This window comes from Euprymna scolopes, chromosome 2 (assembly GCF_053919585.1).
Source record: "Euprymna scolopes isolate OS-2025 chromosome 2, ASM5391958v1, whole genome shotgun sequence".
NCBI classification, from domain to species: Eukaryota; Metazoa; Mollusca; class Cephalopoda; order Sepiida; family Sepiolidae; genus Euprymna; species Euprymna scolopes.
In genome coordinates this window covers 111996896-112004772 of record NC_136483.1, presented here as the reverse complement: position 1 = coordinate 112004772, position 7877 = coordinate 111996896, and the positions used below count along the sequence as shown (strand labels likewise).

Below are 7877 nucleotides of genomic sequence, written 5' to 3'. Positions count from 1 at the left end.
TATATATATATATATATATATATATATATATATATATATATATGTGTGTGTGTGTGTGTGTGTGTGTGTGTGTGTTATTTTAATTTTCATATCACTTTGTTTTTTTCGGGAATGGGGCATTTTACCGGATGCCAAAAATTCTCCCATTAGTTTAGTTACTCTAACCGGGAGATCTTTTTAAGATTCTAACCGTTCCTTTAAGTGCTATTGTTTGTATTTCTTTTGCACTTGGTTCACCGGGTATATTCGCCGGATAATTTTTTAAATTCTTTTTCATTAGCCTGGTTGCTCCTATTATGACTGGTATGATTGATATCTTCTTAAGATTCCAGATTCTTTTCATGCTGTGCATAAAGTGCTTGGTATGTGGTGTGCGCACGCGCGCACGCGCGTGTGTGTGTGTGTGTGTGTGTGTGTGTGTGTGTGTGTGTGTGTGTGTGTGTGTGTACTATTATTATTATAAAAACAAGAAGAAGCAAAAGACGAAGAAAGAGTATTAGATTGATGGAATAACTGAAGCAAGATCGATAGCTGCCTGTTTTGTTTTCGTACGCAACTCCTAAAATAGATACTTTGTTTTACACCATAAACAATGATCCGATGGATTCCCTTAGGCGAGGCAGAACTATTTACGGTCGATGTAGGATTATGGCGGTCGAGTTAATTAGGATTATGATTGCAGCGTTTTGGGGATGATGGCGCGAAATCAGTCTCCTTTCAACATAGATTCTTTAAATAGCCATTTTAAATTGTTATATATATATATATATATATATATATATATATATATATATATATATATATATATATATATATATATAATTATTTTTTTTGCTATTCTCATTTTTCATTTTTCAGATAATAACGAGTCACTGCTTATCAAGACCCAAAAGCCCCTCGAGGATAAAGCTGTTACGAAGATTATGAAATAACACTGTGGGGATTGTTAACGATGGTTGAAACTGAACAGAGTGTGATTATTTCTGAAGCCGAACCAAACAAGAATTTTTAACATTGGAGTTGAAAACGATCATGTTATATTCAACTGAAAAGCAGTACCGTGGTATCATGTTCCACAGACGAGTAGGTTTTAGAAATAACCTTTGCTCGTGAACGTTCCGTTTAGTTTTCTTCTTTTTTTTTGTATACAGAGAAAAAAAAAGGAAAATTATTTACAATGGTTGTAGGTAAACAAGTTTTTATTATGAATGATTGTCAGGAGGTATCATAAATTGGAACTGAGTTCCATTACTTACTTTCCGAGCAACGGTGAATAACCTATCTCTTTCTAACGTAATTTTCTCTTAACATGTAACAAATAGCTATGCAATGTGTCCCTTTTTTTCCTAAGAGGGTTCCACTTAGGTTTATAACGTAAACGTAACTACAACTTTTCATATTGTAATGTCATGTCAAATATTTGTACGTGTCGTTGCTTTTAATGGATGTGTGTTAGGTAACCATTATTTTCGTTAAGAGGATTCGCTTGTAACTTGTCAAGATGCCACTTCTCAAAAATCACTGGAAATCTGCACTTAGTAACGTTTCTCCTTATTTCATTCCGAAGAAGATCCACATAAGTTTGGAAGTATAGGTACCCTCAACTAATCTATGGTATAAGTCTCACCTGTCTGTTTAAATGTATGTATGTATGTATGTATGTATGCGAATGAACCCTTTTTCGGGGTGAACGGCCAACTAACACCGTGTGTGTTTGTGTGTATGTATGTGTGTGTTGGGTGAAGAGGGCTCCCGTAAGCCGTGGTGAAGGCCATCTTTCTAGGAGAAGCAAATCTCTGATTTAAGAAACCATAAAGCGGGAGAGTAGTACCCGCATTAAGCTGGTCTCCAGTTTAACTTGTTGCTGGCTATCTTGCTCTTGCTTGTTGCTGGATCTCAACATTTTGAACCGAAGGAGAGACTTAGCTGTCGTACAAAGCTAAGACTCTGTAACATTATCTGTGTACAAATACTGCCTCATGCGTTTGTCTATTAAAATGGTCCTGTGGCGATGGAAGGCTTTAAGTGTCTGAGAGAGTGGCACTCGTCTGACAAGACGTTGCAATCATTATGTATGTATGTATGTATGTATGTCTAAAACTTTCGACAGAGGTAAAAGATTTTCACGAGATCGGCATCGTTTTGAAGATCGACTCTTTGGACGACAAATATCGAAAAATTAGCCAAAAACATTAATTCTTTACCCTCTACAGGGAGAGGTCGCTTTTTTCGCCGATATTTTCGAAAGTCACCCTCTCTTTTCAATTGACTAGCCTTAATTTAAACCTTTCGGTTTGGCGGTGGACGCAACGGAAAAGTTGTCACGCTTTTGGGTTTTTTTTTTTTTTTTCACATTCTTTTCTTCCTTCGCGTTCTTTTCCTCCTTCGCGGTACGGGTTCGAGCCTGCTTGCCTACTACCACTTCTTTTTTTTTTTTTTGCTCAACACACACCTCCAAACACCCGGGTAACGCCGGGCACTCAGGCTAGTGTAATATATATATCTAATTTATAATGTCATATTTTCTGATTTTCAAAATCAGACTTAAGCAGCATTTAGGATGGCAAGTAAGAATTTGTTTCTGATTAACCACATTTCTTATTGTTGTCCTGTGTTATTGGCAATAAAATAACGCACTTAGCTACTAATTATTTAATAAAAAAAATAATACTTTATGCGAACCAAACGACTACTGTTATGAAACATTTATAAATAATTACCTACACTAAAAAGTCAACAAAAAAGAACAATTCTTTTTAATTTAATTAATTTGAATTCATTATTGAAATGAGTCATTTGTGTTATTTATTCATTTATTACGGACTATTATCCTCATCTTTCTTAGTTGTTGTTTTACGGCGTTTCGGCCAACTATTCCTCTGACCTTCGTCAGGTGGTTACCGCGTCGGGATAGGAACTCCGAATCTCCTAACTGTATTCTCAGCAATTACTGCCTTCCTATCCCGGGAGTTCCTGTGCCATCGCGGTAACCACCTGACGAAGGCTACAGGAATAGTTGGCCGAAACGTCATGAAACAACAACTTAAAGATGAGGATAATAGTCCGTAATAAATGAATAAATAATTCTTTTGAAATTGGAAAATATAATAAGAGTTGTGTACTTTAGGTTTAAAATAAGCAAATATAAAATTTAAAACCTAAAATGCAACGTTAGATATAAACAGTTGATCTCTATAATATATCAAGGAGGGTAGAAAGTGAACATTAGATTTACTTTCGATTGCTTCATAACTCTCGCTTCCGTTATTTTATCCCTAAATGTTTCTGGTAAAGGGAGAAAAATTGCTGTTTTCTGGAATCTATCCATCTAACATTTACTGTTAACTAATTTTGGATCTTGAAGGAGTATTTTTAGCTCCTTAAATCGAATGGCTTTTTATGCCTTGTCTGGAACGATTTCCATGAAAAATATATAAAATCCGGTATATTTGTATGTTTATTTGACATGTAAATGCACAAGATTCACTCCTAAACTAATTAACCAATCATTATGAATTTTATAACACAGATCATCATCATGACCAGCAGCAGCATCGTATGAATTCGAAGATTCTATTGTTGGCATTGGTTTTCTCGATATTTTTCTAGTCAGAATTTTTAGAATTACAGGAAGGACTACGTCCTCCCAACACAGCTTCTAAATGTAAGGCGTCTAGATATGGGCTACATTTTATTTAGTTTCACCCAAAATACGTAAAAAGAATGTGGAAGTCTTCCCTAAAAATTCAGTTAACTCCGAATCCTATGAAATTTATATAATACGTATAAGATATTAATTCATAAATGTTCATCAAATTTCATATTTCAAAACGTCTTTATTGAAAATAATACAGGCCCAATCTTCCATTTGAAAATTCAAATACATCGGATTTGAATGTGATCCATAGGCATTCTGTAACATTTTATGTTAAACGAGAGCTCGTATATCGTAGTTTTCGTGAACGGGCATTGTACGCGTGATTAAAGAAAAAAAAACAATAAAATAAATATCTCTATACGTAAGAGCGCGTGTGCCAGTCTTTCGTTTTCTTGATCGCCGCTTTACAAAGTTTTTATTCAGAGAAAAAGTTTGTTTAATTAATTACTTCTTAATTTATTTTTCTAATTTGGGGATTGTGGGACGCAGGCGGTCAGAGGCGTTGTCAACACTCAGCTCAAAGCATTACATTCTTGGATTGTCTCGTTCATAGCGCTTCACGAAAGAAACTGACCATGGCTATGTTCTCTTGCTCGAATACATGACGTTACTTTTATCATTACCTGTATTTCGAGCGCGTTACGTCTGCTTCAATCACGTCATCCACCTGTGGTACATTTTTCGTTTGCCGCGAGGATATCATGATATGTATTAATGCGACCCTCGTCAGAATTCATGTTGGTTACGTCAGTCGGTACTTACTTGTGTTGGGTCGCAATATATAACCGTTCACCACCAATTACAGATAATTCCTAGAATTTCAGTTTCTCCTTAAAACTCTTTAAGCTTAAGTCTACAATTTTAAGCATATTCTAGAATCAAGATCATGTAATGGACTTTTGTTTAAAATTAGAATAATATTTTGTAGACATGAATTTTTATTGTCATGCTATCTTGATTAAATCTTCGTACAGATACATAAAAGAGGTGTGAAACTTCTTAGGGAGTTAAGTTTACCCATCTCGGGACGGGTGTCTATTTAGCGTCCTATAAAAATACAAAAACAAATGAAAATATGTAGTAGGGCTATTTTTGTGGACATGTTTAATTGAATCATTGGCATCTAAAATTTCATGGCGCAGTGAAAAAAAAAATGGCGCGTAAACTGTAAAAAGTTGACAATCTCAGAACTACGGGACCAACTGTTTCTTTCACAAAATAACCGACGTCGATAGATCCATTTGTTTAGTATCGGCATCTCTATAAGACACGCCCACCCCAGTCAAATCCTTTTGACTTTAATCTATATTACTATTAAATAAAATTCTAAATCTTTATTTATTTATGTACGTGTGTATATATATATATACCAATAAAACTTTCGAACAGATGCACCGAATTGAAAACTTCTTTTTTCCCCTGAAAGGTATGAGTCCCTAGATTGTCCTTATCTATATATGGTTCGTAACGAACAACACCGAATCACACAAAAAGCTCGAAATAAGGGGTTTGAGGCCGTTTCGTTTTTGTCGAAAAAATTACCTGCCCTTGTCAACGTAATTTAGCACTGTCAGTATACAGACACGGTAACATCTTTCCGGACATTGACAGGAATTGTGGCGCAGTGGATAACGCGTCTGACTACGAATCAGAAGATTCTAGGTTCGAATCCTGGCAAGTTCGTAATATTTTTAGCCATCATTTTATACAAAGTTTACTAATTATCCTTACCCTTAGTTAGGGTAGTTTTTTTTTTCAGCGATTTTGTTTCATGCATATGGGAATTTTCCATACTCCGAGTTCACAGGGTAAGCGTTGATGATGAGACGATGTTGAGTGTACTTAATGTTGAGTGTACTCGATTTTGTGTTTGACTCGGCGTTGTGCGTGCCGACGCGGCGCAGCCGCTAGTATATAATAATCTCCACCGTCAAATCCATACCTTTTCGATCGAACATTTGTTAATTCTCGCTACTCTGATCGTTACAACCTCTCTCTGCCATTTATAAAACTATATCTACTTATACCATTTTCCGCGCGATATAAAACGATCAAAACAAATCTGCCAAGACGTAACATGCCTTAAAATAATCAATATTTTTACTTTTATTTTATTTTATTTTTATTTTTATTTTTTATTTTATTTTTTTTTATTTTTTGTCGCCGACTGCTTTTCTGGATGTTTTTTTATGACCCCAAAATTAAAAATAACAAAATAGAAGCCATTTTGTTTTTCATTTCAACGACCAGAATCAAGTTTTATCTATTTCTTATACATCGCTTAGTTTAAACTTGTTTAAACCAAGAAAGGCAATAGACGTTTTCTACTACAATTGTAAAGAACTATCCTTTCTTCCTTTGTATACTGACTTTCCGTGAACCGAGTTTCTTTCCAAGAACTTTTAATCTGTGAAAAACATTATCACGGAATTGCTTCTCTACAGACTACAACGTCGCCGTCTTCGAATATAAAAACTTGATGAAGCCGTCCTCTTCACTAATCAGATGTTGTTCATTCCTTTCATCATTTTCAATCATATGATCGTTCAACTAGCAATTAATTAATCTTTTTTCTTTGAGTGAGTTTTTGCCTCTGTATTGTTGTAATTAGAAATAATATTTCTTTTTTGGTGAAAATTTTATTATTATAAACACACACAGAGGTGTTTTTTAGAGGCGGAAAACTTTAAATACACAACTATTTTCTTTATTTAATGATTAATAATAAGATTTGGTAACTATTGATTATTTTGAGTTCAGCTTGGTTTGGCAATTCTTCGTGAAGAGACTTGAAGCCGAGTAACATTTGCAAATTTCAAATGATACGATAAATTTACTGAGAGAAACGTCTGATGAAAGAATAAGTTCACGAAATGAGCCTGTAAACTGCTTGTTTTATTATGGGGGGCGTGTAAAGTTCTATATTTAAACCAGACACAATAGATCACTTGGAAAAGAATAATCGACGCGTTATTGCCGAAATATAACCTAATTTAATGCGTAGAATTTGTGAAAGTTAAACATCTAGATTACGTCATATACGCGCGAGTCGTTGGACCGTCGGGTTCGAAACTGTATTTAAATTATAAATTTCCAAAAAATTCATCTTTAGAATAATATGCATATATGTATAATAAATATATTTTTCTCTAGTTTGTTTTAATTTAAAATTCACCGTCTCTAAAAGATATACAGTGGTGAACTAGCAAACAACTGTATACATGGATAAACTTTACTGCTGGCAAGATCAAAGTGTAGTATCTGTTCTGATGCTACATTTCAATTTTTTGTGCTCGGTTAGTGGGGGAGTAATCCTTCACAACTGAGACAATTTTTATTTTTGTTTCTTTTTTTTCCACATTAAAAAACGGCGCTGGTGGGGAGGCAAAGTAAATAGAAACAATGCACACTAAATAAATAAAAAAATATCAAATAAGACAAAAATAAAATAATCTAATTCAACACCTAAAATATAAATCACAAAAAGTAGCCCAACACCGCACTTGCTTGGGATATTTGGAGTAAGGGCACATTAAAGTTTGACACATTCACAAAATCACCCTCTTCGAAACAGAAAACTGAAAGTCAGCCGAATCTTTGTATGAAAGAGGAGTTGTTATTGGCTAATGGAAACATTAACCTGTGGGCGAGAGTAACATTGACCCGGATTCGTTAGCTAGTGAAATCAAACACAATGTGCATGTACAAAAACAACCGCTAAGAGTAGTTCCATACATTTTAGCTTGACCAGTCCTTACGGGAATCTGTGTAATTTAACTTCTATAAGTATTTTGATAATTACATATATATATATATACATATACATATATATATATACATATACATATATATATGTATATATATATGCATATATATATATACATATATATATACATATATATATATATATATATATATATATATATATATATATATATATATTACCTGTACCCTGCCACGCGTTGCTGTGGCTCAAATTGGCGCAATGGAAAAAGTTCCAAAATGAGAAAAAGCATGTTTCTTATAGCTTTAAATTTCCATTTTGCATGGGTACAGTTTTTGTTGTTCCATTTTCTTAGCTGATATAGAGATTTTCCGGTTTGGTGACTCTTGAATATGTAACATAAATTGTCCATGTGAAAAAACAGTCAGTGTGTAACTGTAAGGCCCACAATTGTAAAGATTGTTCCCTGTGCTTTGTTGATGATTATTGCAAATG

The 7877-nt window shown here is 34.2% G+C and overlaps 1 non-coding gene across 1 annotated transcript; it reads left to right on the top strand.

The window, feature by feature from the left end:
* The first annotated feature begins 5268 nt into the window (after positions 1–5268).
* Trnar-acg (transfer RNA arginine (anticodon ACG)) lies at positions 5269–5341 on the top strand. The gene has a single exon. It is a non-coding gene; the product is annotated as a tRNA-Arg (tRNA).
* Positions 5342–7877: the final 2536 nt, after the last annotated feature.